Source organism: Arvicanthis niloticus, chromosome 8 (genome assembly GCF_011762505.2).
Source record: "Arvicanthis niloticus isolate mArvNil1 chromosome 8, mArvNil1.pat.X, whole genome shotgun sequence".
Lineage (NCBI taxonomy): Eukaryota > Metazoa > Chordata > Mammalia > Rodentia > Muridae > Arvicanthis > Arvicanthis niloticus.
In genome coordinates, this window is record NC_047665.1 from 59,576,003 (window position 1) to 59,597,058 (window position 21,056).

Consider the following 21,056-nt stretch of genomic DNA (forward strand, 5'->3'; position numbering starts at 1 on the left):
TCCAGGACTCCTCAAGGTTATAGCGGTAGACAAACTAAGTGAGAAAGATTTGCAGTGAGATATAGGAGACTCATGCCTACTTGTTTTGCCAGTTCATATCACCATTTTTAATCTCTCTCTCTCTCTCTCTCTCTCTCTCTCTCTCTCTCTCTCTCTCATTCGTATGTGTGTCTGTGTGTCTGTGTGTCTGTGTGTGTCTGTGTGTCTGTGTGTGTGGTCTCTGGAGGACAGAGGTCAATATCAGGTGTCATTCATCAAGATGCTGTCCACTTTGTTTTTCTGAGAGTGTGAGCTCTTTTTTCTTGACCTGAAACATGCTGTTTGTGTGGGGTAGACAGTAGGTCAATAATCTGTTTGGCACTAGGACTATAAGGTTGAAGCATCATGCTGCTGCATAGGGTCTGGCAAATTGACCTCAGGTCCTCATGTTTGCATGGCAATCACTTTACCAAGCTATCTCCTCCATCTACTCTTTGAGCTTTGATCAGTCACATTACTAGTTTCCTCCTAGGGAATGTGGGTATTGAGATTTGCACTATGTTGTTCTTTTCTTTCTCATTGTGAACTACTTTATGAATCTGTGTGTTATCCTTGTTCAGGTGCCATGCTGATCTCTGTTTTGTTCCAATTTCAGTATATGTATGCTGAAGTGAGCACCATTGTATCATTCTTATTCTCTTTGAGCATTTCAGAAATGGAGAAGCATTCTAACACGATGATGCCATGTATTCCTGTTTGGCCATCAATGCAATAATGGTTATGTCTGAACAGCCACAGGTCTTGGAGTACATAGACAGAGATGATGACTGCTCTGGCAAGAATAGGTGTGTTTAGTAAAGACAGGGAAACAGTGTATAGTCAAGTTATCAACTGGAGAAGCCACATCCTGCAAGGAGTCTCATCAGGAAACTAGAATGTCCTAGGTGGTAAAAATCAAAGCTATCCCTGCATAGTGGTGATTGTGAATTGCATGAGGAATGACTCCTCTAAATGTATGTATTCAAACACTTGGTCTCCAGTTGGCAGTACTATTTGGAGAGGTGATGGAATGTTTAGTTCATTGAGTATCGATGGAGAGAGTGAGTCACTAGAGTGGATACTGAAAATCTCCAGCCTCATCCCCCTTTTCCATATTCCACTCTCTCATATTCTTGTGTGTGCTTGAGATGCTATCTCTCAGCTTCCTGCCTCTGCAGGTAGGCCTTCTCCACTATTACATACATCTAGCCCTCTGAAACCATAAGGCAAAATAAACTCTTACATATGTTACATTGGATTATGGTATTTATTACAGCTACAGATGTAACTGACAGAGGATGCACACTTGTAGTTCCAGTGTTGGAGGCTGAGGCAGGAAGGTGGCAAATTCAAATCTAGACTGGAATACATAACAATAACATGTCAACCAAAAAAAGAACGAGAAAGGAAATTAGGGAAGGAGAAAGGGGAGTGATGAGTGGGGAAAATGAGTAGAGAGGAAGGTAGAGAGGGAAGCAGAAGTAAAATGTTAAAAATATTCACATTTTAATATGGTTTTTAACTATTAGAATGCATAATTATTAAACATAACAGCCTTAAAATTCTGAAGCAGGAGTGGGAAATCTGCATCATTGGGTCAGGGCAAACCAAACAACCAGAAGTTTCATGGAATAGATCTCAGAAGTCTATTATTTAAATCTGAATTCCATACTTGCATGTCATCTTGATATTTCTGACAAGTGCGTGTAGGGATTTTTTGACAGTAAGGAAGTTTCCAATATATTTTTACTATATAAAAATAAATGTAAAATACATAACTGTGTTTCTAAATTGCTACTGTTTATTTTAAGAAATAAAACATTCATCATCTTAAATCCCTGCACTTCTGAGCGCTGATTGCTATGTGCTGGGAGCAAGGGTAGTAGCAAATTACAGTCGACTCTGCAGCAGAGAGAGATTGCAGCTGTTTTTAGTTCTGCTGCTGCAACATCCACGGTGGAATTCAGAATTTACGGAGAGCTGGCTTTTCTCATTTTACTGGCAAAGGAATTGTGAGCTTAATTACCCTCCGGGGTCTTCTGTAAATTATTTCCATAGATCTGGAGAAAGAAGATGGCAGAAAATAAACATTTAGCATCATTTTTTTAATGTAGAAATTTTTTTTACCTCCACAGAACTGTTTTCACCTCAACCCCGAGCCCTTTGGGGGATCTGAAGGGAGAAGAGGCCTTTCCAGATTTTTGCACACATTGTTCATCTATCAGAATCCAAAACACACCTCTCTCTCTCTCTCTCTCTCTCTCTCTCTCTCTCTCTCTCTCTCTCTCTCTTCTCCCACTTTCTTCCTGGTATGTTCACTGACCATGACTGAGCAGGCCTGACCCTTACAGTTCCTTTCTCTCTCCATCTCCTCCACACCACCGGCATTTGCATGCTTGGAGAGATACCCCCATGACCTTCTACCTTGCCTTCATTCAGTGATGAACATTGGAGCTACTGGAATAATCATGGAGACAACTGTTCATGAATTCATTCTTATCCCCCATGAAACAAGGACCAGTATCATAATCACATCTGATATTTATTGACTGTTTGCTCTGCCATTATATTTCATTTAGATCCCTTATACATACTGCGAGAAGCCATTATTATAACTAATCCTAATGCAGACCTGGCCTGATAGGCCAGGAGTGACAGCAGCTTCCAGACAAACTCAGGCTGTCTGAGCTCAGAGCTCACGCTTGTATCCAATTTAGCATGTTTACCTTCCATAAGAATTTTGGCTCTTGGGAGGAGAATAAGTAGTATAATTTAAACATGAAAAGAAGGAAGAAATGAAGAAAGAGAGGGATGGAGGGAGGGAGGGAAAGAAAGAGGGAAGGAGGGAGAGAGGGGGGGGGAAATGGATCAGGAAGGTTGTCAACTATCCATCACCTTGTCTTTGGTCAGCTCAACCACTGAAATAGGAAACATGATGTTTTGACATGTGACTCTTTCCTGGAGTTCAGGCTGACACCCAGACTCGTTTGAAGCCTTGATACCTTAGCCGAGGGCATTGAAGACATCCGCCAAAGTTAATGTCAAGTTGTCTTATGAAATTAGCTCAATTTGAGGAAGCAGTTTAGACTGACAAGTGTTGAAAAGGTAGACAAAGACAGCAGCAGGGAGAATGTGGTCTTACCTGGTTCCAAGAGGACACCGTAAATGTTCACTCATCAAGAGCTCTGAAGGTTTTCCAAAAGCAGCCCCACTCCAGCCATTGTGTGGGAGACGTTTGCATTTTGCTGAGAACCAGCAATCCTGCTGAGGAATTATATGGTTAATGTGCTAGAAAAGTCCTCATAAAGCAGCATTTCCTTTTCCAGCTTTGCAGCCTCCTACACCTGTGCTTGCCAGGTTCTGGTGTGAACAACAGTGGCCTTTCTGGCATCATCAGATTTCACTGCCAATGAAAAAGCAACAAACCATGTCATAACCACCTACAATCTCTTTGAAACCCACCCAGCTGTTTGGACATTCCAACCAAGCATAGCATTTCCTTTATGTCTTTAGGAGACCAGGTGGCTGCAAAGCAATGAGTGGCACCCAGCCCATTCCCTATCACCACCCTCCTGTGCTGCTTCCTTCCCATGTACCAGCTTATTCTCTCTCTCTCTCTCTCTCTCTCTCTCTCTCTCTCTCTCTCTCTCTCTTTCTCTCTCCTCTCATTGATATTACTTATATGGAAGTAGGTATTTTGCTTTCTACAGTCTCAGTGTTAGATCTAAAATGACTCTAAGATAAATATTGAGCATTCTTCAACCCTTGTAGATGACTGAATAGGAAAGAGTGATATAGGAAATTATGTAAAGACTAGATAGCATGAGGTCATATTTTGTCCTTCTGGATTGCCACTCTGTCACAGACAAGCTGCTTATCCTGGTTATAAGGACTCTGGGCAGCTCATAGATCTGCCCATGGGTTTCTTTAGTTTATGGGTTTAGTGGTTTAGTTCTTTGAACTCCAACACTACAGGAGCAAAATTTCTCTCTTATTATCTTGGGCTGCAAAACACTAATGGAGATTCAGTAAAAATCTTTAATTAAGCACTAAGTGCTGATGCATAGAATCTGAAAGAAGCTAATGTTTGCACTTAATATTAGCATTTATTTTCTTCTAATGAACATCAAAGTAGGTACACTGCAGCACAAAATGGTACGAGATAAATGGCTTCCTATTAGGAAAACAGGAGACCAATTCTAAAGACCTATAAATGGGAGACAGAGGCTGCAAAGGAAGAAAAAGAGATGAACTGCAAGACCATGTAAAACATGAGTTCTAAGGTTAGGGAGATGGCTTTGTGGAAAAGCACTTACAAGCAGGAGTGCTTGAGTTCCTATCCCCGGTACGCACATAAAGGCCAGATGCACAGTGTGAATAATCATCATCAAAGTGGCCCTACAGCAAGCAGGGAGGTAATACAGAATCCCCAGAAGCTTACAAGCCCGCTAGCCTGGTGAGCATAAGATGGACATAAGATCATGTCTAGAATAGGGTGGATACAAAGCATTGACATCCAAGGTTGTCTCTGACCTCCATATATGCGCCATGGAACACTTGTACCCACACTTACACAAACACACACATACACACATTCCATAAAATAATAATCTATCTCTGTGTGTGTGTGTGTGTGTGTGTGTGTGTGTGTGTGTGTGAGAGAGAGAGAGAGAGAGAGAGAGAGAGAGAGAGAGAGAGAGAGAGAGAGATCTGTTGCTAGGTACTGGGCACAGAAAGAAAATAACACAAAAAATTTAAATAGACAAATATTTGTCAGGAGTTAAGACTAAAAAGGTAAGGAAAGGATGAATCAGAGACATCATAATAACATAATATAACATAATAACATAATATAGCATAAAAAGATAGGGTGAACTGAAGCTTGACGTCAATAACAATGCAAGGACAATCTGACACGGACGTGAAGCCTTTGACTAAACAGTGACCTAAGAACAGAAAAAAAAATATATGTATATATATGAACACTAGATAGCATGAGGTCATATTTTGTCCTGCTGGATTTCCACTCTGTCATAGATTTCATATATATATATATATATATATATATATATATATATATATATATATATATATGAAAAAAATTGCTAAAGCCTTAGAGTCATCATTGGAATTTTCTGTAGTTATAGGGAGCCTGATCTTTGTTTCTATAAAAAAAAAAAAAAAAAAAAAAAAAATTCTGGCCTGAAATCTGGAAGCAACTACATTTTGAAGGTTTTTAACTCAGAAGTCTGATTACAATACAGATACATGAATGCTTTGGGGGAAATCTTTTATGTAAATTACTGTCACCTAATATTAGGCTAAACCAGTAAGATAAATTCACAAAGTGAATACATCTGAATTCTCAGAACAGAAATGACCCATGACACTCTTTCTGACAGTATTTCTTATAGCATGTAGGATGTGTCTATATTAGTACCATTTAGGTTAGCATTACAGAAGCTTTGGAACTTCACAAGTCAACAGCTAATTTGACTTCCTAGTGGTAGAAAAAGAAAAAGGAAAACAGTCCTGACAGATGTATCCCATGAAAGCAAAGTGCTGAGAATTAAAGAATGCCTCGAATGTTCCTGTCAGTTCCCATTTTCCTCACAAAGGCCTTCTCAGACATGAACAATTTCAGGGTGTTCAGCTTATAAATAGGCCACCTCCCAGATGCTGAGCTGCACCAGACCACAAGGCACACCCCAGGTTTTAAAGACTAATGAAAATGGTAAGTCAGACCTGGTTAAAACTGCCTTCACTTATGCTGAACCAAAAAATACCATTGGAGAGATACACACAAGAAAAGGATACAGGAAAGAGGCTCTGTCTTCCTAGTTATTCACAAACCACTGGAGACAGTCTCACAGTCAAGTGGAAATAAACTGTTGCATTTATCACAGATCAGATCCTCTGGCTGTTTCATCAGAGGGAAAGTATGGCTGCCCTCATATCTCTATTTGTTGCAAGTCAACGAAATCTACATCACAATTTCTGATGCCATGGTCTCTTGTATTAGAATACTCAGTTCCCAGCTAGAAGTAATTCTGAGACCTAGCTGAACAAGGTAGATCACTAGGGGTATAGCTTGAAGTTTCTTGGACTGGTCTCACTTCCTGTCCTCTTTCCTTCCTGACTATAGACACAATTCAACCAAACCCCTCCAAGCTACTGATTCAGTGCCTTCCCTGCCATACCTTAGAACTGTAAGCCAAAGCAGAAACAAAATAAATGTATTAGTCAGGGTTCTCTAGAGTCACAGAACCTATGGAATGTCTCTCTATATTAAAGGAATTTATTGTAATGACAGTCTGTAGTCCAACTAACCCAATAATGAATGGGAAATGCAAATGTTTAGGGGTTGAACAGTCCATGAAGCTACTTATTTTACCTGGTCTTCTGTATAAGCTGAAATCTTGAAGAGGTAGGTTCTAACAGATGTGCTGACAAGTAAGTGCAAGAAGAGTGAATCTTCCTTCTTCCAATGTCCTTTTGTAGGCCTCCAATAGAAGTTATGGCTCAAATTAACAGTGTGCCACTTCACCTGGATCTGGAATTCATTTTGCCACAGGCTGAGCTTAAATATTGAAATCTGCTTGCCTCAGTCTCCTGGTATTTAAGGTGTGTACTCCCTTGCCTAAGCCTAAACTTTTGATACCCACTATACCTCAAGATCTCCAGGTCAAGATCCAGGTCAGAAGCCTGTGTCTTCCAGCCTCAAGATCTGGATCACAGGTGTGTGTGCCCTCCATTTCTGGATTGTAGTTCATTCCAGATGTAGTCAAGTTGAAAATCAGGAATAACCGTCAGAGCAAATTAGCAAAAAAAAAAAAAAAAATCCTCCCTCCCTCAAATTGCTTTCTGTCACATATTTGGTCACAGAAATGAGAAAGATGACAAACATTCTGAGAGTGCTCAATTCTTTTCTTAGAATCTGGAGCTGCTAAACCTTTTACTTCTTCATCTTACCCAGCAGTGACCGAAACAGATGAATTGAGGTCAATCTCATCTTTGAACTATGTCAGAACAAGGGATGATCAGCAGTGTACTTCTGGCATTTGTTTAAAGACCTATGGAGAAATGTAAAGTTTCTATCAGTTTTCCCGGGAACAAGAAAAGGGCAAGAAGAGCCATATAAATGAGACTTTCATCGCTGACATCTTGTATGATGCCTACTGAAGTCACTGCCTACCTGAGATTATCCAGATCATGCATGACCTGGCACCATGGCAAGCTTCCCAAACTATTGGGTAGGTGCCAGTAGACCTTTAGCCAGAAAAAGACTAGAATAGTTTGTGCAAGCACTAGAAGAGCCAAAATATTCCTATTCCCTCAATGTTTAGGAGCATGGCCTCCAGCCTTCTCTTTGCTAGTCATTCTACGGAGAGCAAAGCCCAAGCTGCACTTTAAGCAGCCAGAATGAAATGACATGCAAAGGGAGAATGGGGCCACAGCGCTAAAGGCAAGGGTAAGAGAAGAGTGCATGTGTGATATGGGAACAGCAGCCGGAAAGCCAGAGCACAATATGAGATGCAACCAGTGAGAGAAACAAAGGGCAGCCCGACAATATTTCACAAATACATTAGGAACAAGACAAAAGAGAATGTGGACCCACTAATTAGTAGGGAGGGAAAACAAATAGCAGATGCATCAGAAGGCTTGAGCTTTTAATACCTATTATGTTGTAGGCTTCACAAAAATGGTTAGCTCCCATCAGAAGCTGAATATAAACCACAGTAATGAGCACATGGGGAAAGGGAGGGGGAGTGGGGGCGTTTAAATGAAAACCAAACAGATTAGTAACTACTTAGTCAAGCTGGATGGTTTCAAATTGGGACCTGACAAAAGGTCATGGTACCATGTCATAAAAAAAAAAATAGCTTGTGAAATTTGAGTTCCTATTAAATGTGTTCTTACAACAGAGGTAAGATTTCAAATGATTAAATAGGATGCAGTGGCAGCCTAGTGTGGGCAAGATGGAGCGAGACATGGCTGGAAACAAGAGTTTGGGCCCTTAGAGGAGAAACCAGGGTCCCCTCCACTGTGGGACAGGCCCAGTGAGTTACAGATGGGAATTCCAGACCCAAAGCAGAGTAGGGAAGACTTTCCAGGGCTGAAGTCAAGGGTGAGTGGGGTATGTGTACAATAGGCACGCCAGCCAGAAAGCCAGGTACAGTAGGTAGACCATCATTTGAGATGAGCTTCTAGGACATCACGTCTAAAACCAGGTCTCAATTAGATGTAAAGGACTGAACTATAGAAGGCCAGAGGGAGAGTCAACTCTGTAGAAGTATTTAGGTAGAGTCTGGAAAAGTAAGTCAAGGTTCTAGAACTTTTGTTTTTATGTTAATAACTCTCCATTCCTGTTCTACATCATAGAGAGTGCTAAATATATCATATGCTCACATTTTCTTAGGAATCTGTTACGATGGGTACCATGACTATAATTTTTAAGCTCTTCCTTAATACTTTATGGCAGTGTTTTAAACAGGCAGAATAGGATGGAGTGATAAATAAAACCAGATATAATATATATGTTCATTTATGTATATATTTACATTCATGGAAGACAGTATTCTCTCTACGTTGCCCTGGTTCACGGATTCACTATAGCCTCAGCCTACCTCAAACTCATGACAATTGTCTTGCATCTACCACCCAGCTGTCCTACATGCCATTACTGCATGTCATATTTAGCTATTCAGTTGTTAACTATAAGATACAAAATCCATATAACTGCTTACAGTTGTTAATAGAATGTTTTATTAATTTATTCAATTGATCTGTGATCTCAAGGCTCTATTTTAAAGGCAGTTCTCCTTTTAAAATAAGACATATTCTTCAGACGTATATTTGTCAATGTTCTCTAAAGTAATCTAACTTATTTAATGAATATATACGTATATTCATATATATATATATATATATATATATATATATATATATATATATGGAGATGGAATGTTAGTATGATTTACAGGATATGGTCCAGCTAATCCAACAATGGCTATCTATGAACAAAAGGTCCAAGAATCCAGTAGTAGTTCAATCTATGAGACTGGGTATCTCAGCTAGTCTTCAGTATATACCCCAATCCTGAAGAAGTAGGCTCAAATGCTAGTGAAGAAATGGACTTGCTAGCAAGGCAAGGGCAAGCAAGCAAAAAGGGAAACTGCTTTCTTCCATATCCAGATACAGGCTTCAAGCAGAAGCCATGACCCAGACTAGAGGTATGTCTTCTCACACCAAAAGATCTAGATTATAAACATGTCTTCCCACCTCAAAGATAAGATTAGAAGTAGATGTTTCCACTTCAAATAAAGCAAAAGTCTTTCAGAGGCATGCCTCTCTTTTTTTTTGGGGGGGGGGGGGTTAGTTAATTCCAGATATAGTCAAATTGATAAATCATAACCAACACATAAGGGATCACAAATTTTGAGATCAGCTTGAGCTACATAAAGAAAGTTCAGCATGGAAGGTTGAATGAAGAACTGGCATATGAATGTGTGCTCCTTTTCCTATGCATGTTTGCCCTTGAATCCAGCAGAAATTTTAGAGATCTTGGAGCTATAGTTAAGCTTGGTTCACATGAAAATATTACACATGGACTCTTGAATAAACATGGGATCAATCAGTATTAAAGTGGAATTGAGATCTTGAGCCTCACGCCATTCATGTATTATTACCAAAGGAAACAGTCACGTGCACTAGAAATATTCCTTAGGCTTCATTTTAAGTTGCTTCCAAAGAGATTTACTTTCTGTTAGATCTCTCAGGCTGTCCAAATATCCAGAAACAAGCTGAATCTGGACTACAGGAGGGTTTCTGGCAGCTAGAGAAAATCATGCATTCCTCAGGAACTTGTGAAGCCTGTTCCCAGCTGCCAAACGGAGCTGTTTCCTTACCTCTGGCAGAAAGAACATAGGTCTCTACTGACATATATCTGTGATTGAATATTAGAGACCATGCTGACCTCCAGGCTCCCTCAGTCCACACTCACTCACAAGTACTTGTTATACATCTCAAAGCTTCCATGTTAGCATGCTGGCTTTTTACCACTGCAGCCCTCCTACACCCCACCCAGATTTGATCTCTTTATAATGGCAAGGTTTTACTCCCTGCTCTGGATTCTGGATAGTCTCTCTCTCTCTCTCTCTCTCTCTCTCTCTCTCTCTCTCTCTCTCTCTCTCTCTCTCTCTCTCTCTCTCTGTGTGTGTGTGTGTGTGTGTGTGTCTTTCTCTCTCCCCCTTTCTCATATATAGACACATATATGTATATATGTGTAATTTTACTTCTTCTTACCCCCGCCATGTGTGTATGTGCACACATGCTATTTTTCATCTCTTTTTAAAAATTATTTTTTATTGATTATTTCACATCATGAGCCCTGATGCCACTTACCTCCCAGTATCCCCATGTCTTCTCCGCTTCTCATATTACCTTTTCCCATGGGAAAAAAAAAAAAAAAAAGAAAAAAAAAGTCCATTTTGTGTGACCCATACATTTACTGGAGCATGGTCTACTTTCCAGTGGTCAGCAGCTCCTCATCCCCCAAAGAAAGGATGAGTGTTTCTCTGCCTGCATCAGATGCTATCAGTTGTGGAAAGCCATGTTGGAACCAGAGCAGGTTGAGGGTAGCTCTCTTGTGCCTATATTACCATGCTGTGGGCCAGTGATAGGTGGGGCCAGCTCTCCCATCAAGGGTAGTACCAGCTCTCCTGTGCCCATGGACATTAACATGGTTTCAGCCAGCAGCCCAAACTATAAGCAACCTCATAGGTTTTGATGGTAACACAGGCCACAGGGTCAGGGACATCAATATGGCCCTTGGCTGTGTCAGGACCACTCATTAATTAATGGCTCTTAGTGGGTTCGTTGGTCACAGGCCTTACCATGACCTCAGGTGGCTACACATGCTTCTCATGTCAGGTTCTGATGCCTGAGGACATCACAGAGACAACAGGCAGCAACCCAGACTGCATATGTCAGGTTTCATGGGGGACTGGGGTGGCAACACAGACCACCAACCCAACCTCCCAACCTTTCATCTGGTGGTTATCCCGGACTGTAATTTTGCTTCAAGGAGGTCCAATCCAGAAAGTGAACCTCTCTTCATTTCAGGCAGGCTTCCCACAATTCCCAAAGCCATGGGGATCCTGCTCCTCATAGGCATCGGGTTCACCAGCTGAGTCTTCATCTGCATAAGCTCTAAGCTGTTGTACACCGACCCTACTGGGTAATGACAGCATGTCCAGCAGCCTTCTCTCTCCCATCACTACTACCATGTCTCCAGTTCCACCTCCTTCTCTTGCACACACACCACTCCATATTTATATCATTCCCACCTCTCCACCACGTTTGTTCATCACAGTGGCACCCGCCTGTCTTAGTTCCTCCTCTGATCCTTGATGTCTCACAATCTCTGCTCCTCTCCCCTGCTTCCCTAGCTCTGGTTATACCCAGTCTGCTAGCCATGTTTTCTACTGGACTCTTCTAGATGCCTCTGGCTGATCACTCTCTCATAGCTACATAAAAGCCTTAACTATATCACGAAGAGGGCATGTTGGCAGTTTTTTGTTGTTGTTGTTGTTGTTTGTTTGTTTGTTTGCTTGCTTGCTTGTTTTTTCAGATGGGCCTCTTTGAGTACCTTCGTAAATAATTTAAGGATAATCTTTAGAAATAATTTTCTTTCACTAATACTTCAAGAATGGGTAGGCATATTTTATTTGGGGAGTTTTGAACACAGTAGTTGGCCTTCTATCAAAGAAGCATTCTAGTAACACAAAGACACATCTCTCAGGATCACTATGCACAGGTGACCTTTTTTTAATCTAGGAGACTTTGTTTTTGCATACAGGCTGTGAATTTCTTGGAGAGGGCTATATGGATCATTTCTTTAGAAGGAAGAGTTTCACAGGGTGTCTGAATGGTAACATGCTATAAGGGCTTGCATCTGAAAACCCCAGTGTTCAAGACCTGATAGAGAAAGCTCTCTGAAGATGATGTACTTCCTTCTCTATTTTTTAATTTATATATTTACAGAGGACATTGTGCTATCTCGATACACATTTATATACAAATGCAGATTAAAACCTCACCTATCATCTTTTTTCAGATGGTATTATATATTCAGAAAGAATATATAAAATATATTTTTGACACTTTCCAGTTTTACTGTATGGTACTCACTGCCCCATCCACCACCTATCTAAAGGTACCTTTGTAGCTGTGGCCATCTCTAAGATCCAATCACTTGCATCTTGCTCTCCTTTATGAGTCCGATATTTTAACATCACACATATAGCTAAGATAATGAGGATTTTTTCAGACCCTTGCTTGTTTTACTTATGATAGCATTCTTCTGTTTTGAAACAAATGACAGGATTCTTTCTTTTCTGTAGCCAAACAAGACCCCACTGTATATACCTAGTCTCCATTCTTTGCGTGTTGATAACTATAAGGCTGACTGGTTCCATGTTGAATCTGCTATGTACAGTGTTGCCATGAACACAGCATGTGTACGCTTCTTCAACATCCTTGTTTCTTTGGATATATATCCAGGAATAAGATTTTGTTAATTTTTTTAATGAAATCCTCATACTATCTCCATCATGACTGTACTAGTTTATATTCCTACCAATAACACCCTAGGGTTCCAGTTTCTCCACATTATTTCTCTTCTGCCACAGTTGCTAGTGGATCCATGAACAAGGATAAGCTTACATGCAGGGATCCGTGGAGACTATCCTCAGTAGCTCAGGAATACTTCTTTGACTTATCTACCTCCTTCATCCAGGTGCTTGTCCCATAAGGAAGCCAATACATATGCTTCTCACCATTGGTTTGCCATTGGTTTGTCTTGAAAGGGATGTTTGAAGGTGTCATTTTCTCTGTTCTTCAGAGAAGCAACACACCAAGGCCATATGGCAAGGTGGTAAGATGTTTTCTAATTCCTGAGTGATCTTAGACACCAGTCCCTCAGATGGCTAGCTCATTACAAAGTACATTTTACCAAGCTAGCTCACAATATTTTATTTCAACTCACAGATAACTAACTTTTTACAATTATCCTCATTTATTTTATGTTTTTTTTTTTTTTTTTTTTTTTTTTTTTTTTTTTTTTTTATGATCACAAAGTTAACACGTCAACACAGAATAGGTGACTTCTCTAAGCTTTCTGGGAGAACAGGATGAGAACACAGAAGATTAAAAAGACCAAAATGCACAGGTTACCTGGAGAACATGAAGAAGACCAGTGCAATGGTTTAGAAGGGTGGCTGTGAGGTGACCCTGCTGTGATGCTTCACAATCCTTCCATGAGCTAGTTGACACTGACAGGAAGTATGATTGCAGATGGCACCTTGGGCAACACATGCTGTCTACAGAACAAGAACTCAGTCTCAAGCTTGGGAAACGGATTTTTTTTAAACTAAGATATGAATATGTTAATCTAGCCTCTCCCCATCAGCAGGAGTCTAAGAGTGAGAAATTCCACAGCATGCCTGTCTGCAGCCCACAGTTGTGTCTCTTCCTTCTCCATTCTGAAGACTGAGATGATAATGAAGGCACTCAGCTCACAGCCCTGTTTGCTCATTAGCATGTATTAGCAAATGAGGGAACCGAGACAGTGAATCATTCATCCACAAGTCCCTTCTTTGAGAGATACCTAAAGAAAGGACCATTTATTTTTTTAACTTAAAAAAAAAAATGAATTTTTCATTCTTAGAATCTTTTCATTCTTATTGTTAATGTTATTTTGACACGACCAGCTCCCCAGGAGTAGCTATCATAGTATATTCCAGGGTGCTAATTGAGGGAAACTTGATTTTTGTTTCATCTAACAAAAAGTAGCTCTTATTATTATTATTATATTTTTTTTACAAATTACCCATAATTACAATTGTCTAGAGAATGCCTTATCAGCCTGAGAGGGACAGAAATAAGCTAGACACACAATAGCACTTCCTAGTCTCTGATTTAAATTTGTATGCTCATTAATGGCAATGTAAATGAGCACTTTGGCAGTTTTACTGCATGTCATTTTGGGCAGAGTCTAACCCTGCTGCTGTGTAATATGTAGCAAACTTTGCCTGAGTACAGTACAGTCAGAAGTGTCTATACAGTGGACCTGGTGTGTTCTTTTTAATGGAGATTCTTCCTGTCTCACTACATCAATGCTTGTTCATAACACAGTAAGTAGCTGCTGTGGTGTTTTGTTTTGTTTCATTTTTTTTTCTTCAATGATCTGGAAGATTCGGCAGGTAGTTGTAATCTGTGCTTTGAAGGCCTCTCATTTTATCAACTGCACCTTCTAGCAACTTCCATATTTGATCACTTCAAATGCCAAAATGACCTCCATCTCAGTGGAAACACTAAGACATCGTAGCATCAGGGTGAAGGGGTAGCAAAAGGGTGTGATGCTTTTTCTCACAAGGACCATCATGACTGACCCTCCTCTGACAAAACAACAACAACAACAACAAAACCAACCTGATTAACGACATAAATTATGACAACTTTATTTCATTGAGTTCATTGAGGTATTAAGTGGCTCAGAAGCCTTCAGAAGAAATACTCACAGATCCAGGGAAAAGTGGCCATGTGTAGATTTGATGAAACACAAAGGGCAGCCATGCAAAAATCCAATAAGCCCAAAAGGGTCTGTGAGAAAGGCCACAGACTTAAAGGAGAAGAGCTCGGTGAGGCCCGTCTGTTCAGTTTATTTTTGGCCTGTCTGTGTATATTCCTTCCTGCTAAGTATCCTGCAGAACCCCTTCTGGGATAAAGGTCTTCTGATCTACTCCCAGACAAAGGAGGTCACAGAAGTTCTATAAGGCCAGTGCCAACACGGAAACAGTAGTATTTTTAGGCCTTATATCTTGCTTTGGGTAAAATGGGTTTTGCTTTCTATGACTTACCTTGGGAAAAGGGTCATTCCGCTTTCTGTGACTCACTTCAGAGGAGAATAAAGGCTGCAAAAAGGAGGGCAGAGGAAACCAGAAAGCCCTTGGTTCTTGGGCCATTTCTGACACCTTCCAATGTGCTTTAATTCAAAGTATATGGCATGCCAAAGTGTCTTCCTTTGTAGTATCATTTTCTGAGTAAAAGCAATGACAAAGACTCTCTGCCCCAATGTCTGCATCCCTGACTTTGTACAGGCTATAGAAAGTGCCAGTTTCTCCAAACTGTAGCTTACCTAGTAATTTACAAGTGCTCTCCATTCTCCAGAGAGTGCAAAGCCTTGTAGAAGCCAGTCAGTTTGTATCTGCTTTCTTTACTTTCCAGCTATAGCAAAGGCTCAATCTCTCTCTCTCTCTCTCTCTCTCTCTCTCTCTCTCTCTCTCTCTCTCTTTCTTTCTTGCTGTCTCTTTTTCTCAGTCTCTGTCTCTCTTTGTCTCTCTCTGTATCATTTTCTCTCTTGTTCTCTCACTCTCTCTCTCTCTCTCTCTCTCTCACACACACACACACACACACACACAGACACACATCAAAGACAACTATGTTTGGTTTTACATTTTCCAACTTTAAATTTCTTTCAGGGTGGCACAGGCCATATGTGCATATAATGGCCAGAGGACAACATGTAGAATTCGGTCCTCTCTTTCTATTACATGAGACCTAACAGATAGAATTCAGTTGTCAGGCTAATAGCCAGTACTTTTGCCCACTGAGCCATCTTGCTACCTCTAGGATGACTATTTGAGTATCTTGATGTCATCATTTTATGTATGAAAGTAAGAGAGGTGATGGTTGTAAAATGGGACCATTCTCAATTGCTATGCAACTATTGCATTCTGATACCTGCCTGCTTACAATGTATTTGGACACAGCATATGCTGAGATGGGCAGGCAGAGTGAAAGGTTTCCAAAGCAGCCAGTGCAGCATGCTACACATTAATTCTATTAAAAAAAAACTATTTTCAGTGTGCACTTCACACTGTCCTTTTATTCCAGATGTAAACTAGAATAGTCTTTTTCAACGTCATGTCTTCCAATTACATAGGAGTAAACCAGAGGGTGGACCTACACCTGCAGCTGATGACTGTTCTTAGTTTTTGTAATGCAAACTAGCTAATTAAGATGATGGTCAAGTGGGAGTTTTCTGCTGATATTAGCATAGAAAATGAGAGTTGTGTCTCGGTATGCATTTAGCCTTACAGTATCAGCAAGTGAACAACAAATACGCAATCCAACATCAGATCTATTGAGAATAAGTTAGCCATATCTCTAACAAAAAGGCTTTGGATTGGCATCCACTTGCAGTCATTCATCATCTTAGTCTGACCCTGATGGAAGAAAGTGTTTGTCTCCATGTTCAGTTGTGAACTGGTGTAACAAGACTAGCAGAAGGCCCCCAGTATATTATAGAACTCCAACCCCTCCTGTGGGATCACATTTGTATTAGCCTTCATATCGCATCTACATGATGAGAAGAAAGATAAACCTAGGATTGACTGGATACTGGAAAGCCTGAAGTAAAGGTTTTGGATGAGAAAGTAGTCATTTAAAATTGTATTCTGAAGTGGCTTCATGGCCAATGCTGTGTATAATACTCATATTCTTCACAACGGGTAACTTGTTGCCCATTCTGTACCGCTGTTTCAGATGTGCTCAACTGGGCAGAGTCTGTTTGGTGGCATCTAGTTGGTACTACTCTAAAATTCCTCCACCACAGATTTCAAAAGTCTTTAGGAATCATTTGTTCCAATGATTTAATTAAAATTTAAGCCACACATCTGTTTGGAAACATATCAACAGAGATAGATATGCTTGTTCATGGGCTGGTGATTGACAAGGGGAACAGATTAACTTGGCTTTTATGTGGAACTCATTAATCTTTTTCAAGTACATCCTGGGGAAACATGGAGTTCTCCCAACAAGCTGTTATGAAAATAGCACTTCCATCTTGTATAGTTGGAATCCTAGTTACAATGGAAGTCAGAGTTAAGAAAAGGGACCTACTGCTGAGACAATGGTTTGTTGTTGTTGTTGTTATTGTTGTTGTTTTGGTTTTTTTTGGCTTTTTGGGTTTTTTTGTGAATGTGCTATATAATATTTGATAATGATAGCAAGACTCTTATATATGACATCATCAACCTTTCTCTAGTTAGTAGTTTAATTGCTTATTTAATTATGTTTGACCAGCCTGTCCTGGAGCTAACAATTCTCTTTTCTCAGATTCTTGAGTATTAGGGTGACAGGTGTATGCCACACTGCCCTGCTACTGTAGTCTTGATGGCTAGCTAGGATAAAATCAAGTCAGAGCTTAGTCTTTGATAGCACATGTTAAATATTGATCTCTGACCATGATTTTATGTCTCATTTAAGCAGTGTGACTTTGTGTTTCAAAAACAAACTCACTAGAGATCTTGGAGACGTCTAAGTCATTAAGGTGTGTCCTTGAGAAATTTCACACCTAAATGATCTAAGAGGTAAAGATTAAACATAGAGAGTGAGCATTCCAAATAAAGTATAAATATGGGGGCAGCCATCCTGAAGAAGACACTCTCTAAGTCTCAGCAAGAGAGAGGGCTGATGGGAATTTCCATGAATTTAGCACTTCTCTCTTTGTTCTGGCTTTGAATGCTGTCTCTGCACATTTAAATTCATCTTATTTCAGAATGCTGGATTCGTATCAGAAGGAAAAAAATGGTGCAGATGGCTAAATTATCCTCACTTGTTTAAAACCATGACAACTTACCATAATATAGCTTTAAACACCTGAAATTAATTAGAGGGAGAACATTGAAACATGGAGAGCAGGCGTTACAGTATGGGATTAAATTCGGAGACGTGTTTTGATTCTAAGCTGTCATTTATTATTTTACCTATAAATGTTGATCAAACAGTTTATTTTGTCTTAATAAAGAATATTTCAAGGAACATGGAGGGGGGTGGAAAAATCCCTGCCTAATATTCTAAACATAGGCATTTTCAGAAACCCAGAGTGAAGTTTTCTTTTAATCATGGTACAGACCTTCAGGGATTGTGTTAGGTTTCTATTTCTGTGTTAAAACATCATAGCCAAAAGCAACTTGGGGAGGAAAGAATTTATTTTATATTACAGTTTATCCAGAGAAGTTAGGGCAAGAACTCAGGGCAGAAACGTGGAGCCAGGAACTGAAGTGGAAGCCATAGAGGGGTAGGATTACTAACTTGCTCCTCATGGCTTACTGAGCCTGCTTTCTTAAGCCATCCAGGATCACCTACTGAGGGATAGCACCAACCACAAAGGAATGGGCCCTCGCACATTAATCATGAATCAAACCCTGTGCTGGCTTACAGGTCAGTCATATGGAAGCACCCTCTTAGATGACTTTAGATTAAATCAAGTTGACATAAAACTAACCAACACAGTAATTTTTGTAGGCAAACAGGAAAACGCACTAACAGTTTTTAAGGATCTATCACCTATAAATCGTTAATTTTACATAATATTATCCCCTAACATTATTTCAGCTTCTTCAGGTACTTAAGGTAGGACTTGTTTGTCACAGTAAACCAGAGAAGATAAATCTCAGGATGGTGGAGTCAGAAAAGCACTGATTTGAACCTCGACTCCACAGATGACTAGCAGCATGTTCTTGAGCCAATAGCTTAACCACTGAAGTGCAGAGAAAAGAGTCATAATGAGAGAGAAAGAAGACCAGACATGATGCCACATGCCTTTGAGGACACAGGAACTTTTAGGTGTGACTCAAGCTGTGTTCAATTTCAGATGCTGCTGACTATCCTGGAAAAGAGCTGGGGCACACAGATAGATATTTAGACTCTAATGGTAGATGTTACTTACATTTAAAATGAAATAACATCACCAAAGATTTCAGCAACAAGGAAAAAGAATAGCACTGAGCATAACATTTAAAGATTAATCAGTCAACAGTGAAAGAAACTGAGCAAGTCAAGGCTGAAATAGAATACCAAGATGCTGCCATGGTTGAAAGTATTTTGAGTAGAAGCAAATACTGTGTAATGGCCAAAAAAGATCAAGACCAAAAAAAAAAAAATGCTTTTGGACTTATAGGGAACACGGAGAGGAAAAGTAGAGATGGAGGCCAATTGTGGAAAGGTTAGGGTCACATGGAGGAAGAAAAAAATAAAGCAGTAACTTTAGAAACACTTTCAAGAAGTTTAACATAAGAGATCACAATGATTTGAGACAACCCAGAACCGGTTTTAAAGTCAGAACTGCTTTTAAAGATATAAGATATGAGTACTGTCAGGTCTCAAGCATACCCCATGGCCTCCCACGAAAGGCAGGCCCACTGACTTGGTACAGAATTGAGTCTAGGCTCAGCTCAAGCTGGATTTGAAGAATTTTTGGTGCTTCGGCAAAAGCTAGTATTCCTCAAGAACTTGTGAAACAGAATCCTGTCTATCAAAAGAAGCCATTTCCCTTGCCTCTGGGGAAAGGGACACATGTCTCTCTCTTTGCTTCGGTGTCTATTGGCATATCAAAGTCAGTATCTACTGATAAGTACCTGTCATACATTTCACATCCTTGCCTTTCTTATCTCCCCAACTCCTCCACAGCTCCTCCCCCACTATGCTAAATACTGCGCTAGGTTCCAGACTGTTGTAGAACTCACACTTCTTCCTCCCAGATACCCATTCCTTCTGTGTATAACAGCAAGGTTTCCCCTAGCCCCACCCACTACTCTCTCTCTCTCTCTCTCTCTCTCTCTCTCTCTCTCTCTCTCTCTCTCTCTCTCACCAGTCTGCTTCTTTTCCTCTTGGCTCTGGAATCTTCCAGATGCCTCTGTGTGTTCTCTCTCTTTCTTACCCACAATAAAAACTTTTCCCATAATCATGGAGCAACCATCTCAGTGGTTTTGTTACTACATCCTCACAAGTTTGTTTTGTAGATGGGGCTAAACCATGGAGAGAGGAAGAAACTGATCAAGTTTCCAATCAGTCTGGGAGGAAATAATGCATGAAACACAGAGGTGGAGTAATCTTGAAAAACAAAACTTTTCAAGTCACGGGAGATGGCTATAAATTGAATAATGGTTGGATAAATTGAAAATATAGGCTCCATGCTAAAACACAATTTTTCTTTCCTCGTTTATCTGTAGCCCTGTGTCTGTCTCCTCTATTTTCCAGAAAGCAAGTTAAAATCTATTTCAGGGCAGAATAAAATGCACTCATTTTTAGTAAATGGTTAACTTCAGACCATTTAATTATTTTTCAGAAACAAACATCATTACAATCCCAATACATCATTACTGTCCCAAAGAAGTGTCTTCCCCCACAGAGAGAGAGAGAGAGAGAGAGAGAGAGAGAGAGAGAGAAACTTATTTTATCCCCAAACTTAATGTAATGTAAAGCACTTAATACTTGAGTGGACTTTTAGATATCTTATTTATAAACAGGATAATTTTAAAGTAAATATGTGCTAATACCGTGGATTAGGTAGTTTAATGCCACAGAACTCATGAAAAAGATCAATTTTTAAGATAAAGAGAAAAAAAGTCTAGTATGTTGTTGAAGAGATCCTGTTTTGCCTTGTATTTTAACTAGCTGTTTTTAAGCAATTATAGAGGGACATACATACCCATGAATCACTATGGCTAAACACACAACATACAACACAAGATAAATAAATCAGTACTAGACATAAGTAATGTAAATGCATAACATGCAGGAAGATGGAAAATATTTAGGACCACATAGCTATTGCACTTTGGGGCATCGTTTCCAGGTATAGGGTTTGGGACATAGGTCTATTCTATCAAAAGAATGAGGTTCAGGGCTTGGTGAAATGGTTCAGTCAGCAAAGTGTTTGTGCAGAGACATGAGGATTGGAATCTGAATCCCTAGAACCTTACCAAAGCCAGATGTGGGAGTAAACATCTGTAACCCCATTGTTTCAACAGCAAGATGAGAGGTGATACCTTAGTCAGTGTTCCGTTGTTGTGAAGAGACACCATGACCACAGCAACGCCTAAAAAAGAAAGCATTTAAATGGGGCTTGCTTACAGTTTCTATGCTTTTATCCATTAACATCATGGTGAGGGACATGGTGACACACAGGC

The 21,056-nt window shown here is 40.0% G+C and overlaps 1 protein-coding gene and 1 non-coding gene across 2 annotated transcripts in view; one reads left to right on the plus strand and one right to left on the minus strand.

The window, feature by feature from the left end:
- The window catches only part of Celf2 (CUGBP Elav-like family member 2), an 810,622-nt gene that overhangs the window by 49,975 nt on the left and 739,591 nt on the right, over positions 1 to 21,056 (plus strand). The window lies entirely within an intron of this gene.
- Positions 555 to 657, minus strand: LOC117714499 (U6 spliceosomal RNA). The gene has a single exon (XR_004607569.1). It is a non-coding gene; the product is annotated as a U6 spliceosomal RNA (small nuclear RNA).